Here is a 1,583-nt window from a genome sequence, read left to right on the forward strand (position 1 = left end):
ACATAGCTAAAAGAATGCCAAGCGCGGGCCGGATAAATATTTTATTCAATTCAGCACAATATAGAATACACTGAATGTACACAAAAAATAAAGACAGTTATCCTATTTATTTATCAATACATAAAATACACAAAATAATAAAAACAACATATTTTAATAAAACCAAGATATTACCAAGTTAGAATTTTTAGAAAAAGTGCGCACGTAGCTGAATTGCATAAAAAGTAAGAAGCACAAAAGTTAATGAGATTTGTGAAACTGGCGTTTTGCTTCCAAAATATCATCAACATTTGCTTTATGATTGCTGCGGCCAACCATAAGAATTGGTTTCAAATGTTCATCAGTGAGCTTTGTTCAATGTATTAATTTCACACACTTCATTTTTGAAAAAGTTTGCTCACAAACATAAGTTGTTTCAAAAAATTTTGAAAACTCATCAGCAGGCAAGCAGCGATAAAATTCAATGAGTTTTCCTTCTCTGTGCTTCTCTTTCAACAAGGTATTAGCTTGCAAGTCAATTCAGTTGGCATGTTATCATTTGTTTCCGTAAGAAACTGTAAGAAGCAGTATAAAAGCATGTTCATTTTTTTTTCAGCATACGACGGCGTGCCGGATCCGGCCCGCGGGCCGTAGTTTGGTGACCCATGGCTTAGTCGAACTAAAAACCATTAAAATATCTACGAAAAGGTTTTCACAGAAATAGAATCAAACAATACTATTTACAAACACACATTTTCGAAACAACACCAACAACAGTGAGAAAAAAAAAGTACTGCCATCATTCCCTTTTGCACAAGTCACAGTCACACATTTTAAGTTTAAACCAGCATATTTGTTTTTAAGGCATTGTTCATCTGGATTACATTATCTAATACAACCCTGCTGAATATGAGAAAAAAATGTTTGAAATAACTGTACAATACAGTGAAATGGCAGCAATAAAGCGACGGCTATGTAGGGACAACCAAGGAGCCCTACACATATCTACGAAGTGCAAACTGCCTTCTCTCAGTTGAAGGTTCCTGTCTACGGTCGCATTTATGGGACTGGTGGCTTTCCTCGCTATACCGAACTTAGTTTCGTATCTCAGTAAAATTTTGATGGCTGAAATTTTTGACTCTCCTCCGTTTCAAGATCAATAAATAATTTTGGTGGTGGTGATTGTTTTTGTTGTAGTTGTTGGCGGCGGTGGAGGCGTTGATGGTTTTGCTGTTTTGCTCCTGATCAACTTTGATCCAGTAGATTTATGATCAAAGGGGCAACAGTTGTGATCCTAAGGTTGTTGTTTTTTTTTTTGTTGCTGTTTTTTTGCAGAGAGTGTATTTGTGACTACATCATCCAATTTGTCCTTCTTTAATTAAGAAGGTAGGATTTGATTTCAGAAAGAATTGGTTGCTATTTCTAGATCAAGCGACCGAGCAGAGGCTCCAAATAAATAAGTGCCAGTAATATATCAAGTGAACTCAAAAGAATATACCGTCTCGCTGCTAACTTTGACCTTGAACCTAATCAAAAGAATGTCTCTTGTACTTGTCATTTGTCATCACTGAGGAAGAAGGATTTCAAGCATTGTCACGTTATTT

The sequence above is a fragment of the Octopus bimaculoides genome, chromosome 3 (assembly GCF_001194135.2).
Source record: "Octopus bimaculoides isolate UCB-OBI-ISO-001 chromosome 3, ASM119413v2, whole genome shotgun sequence".
NCBI lineage: Eukaryota > Metazoa > Mollusca > Cephalopoda > Octopoda > Octopodidae > Octopus > Octopus bimaculoides.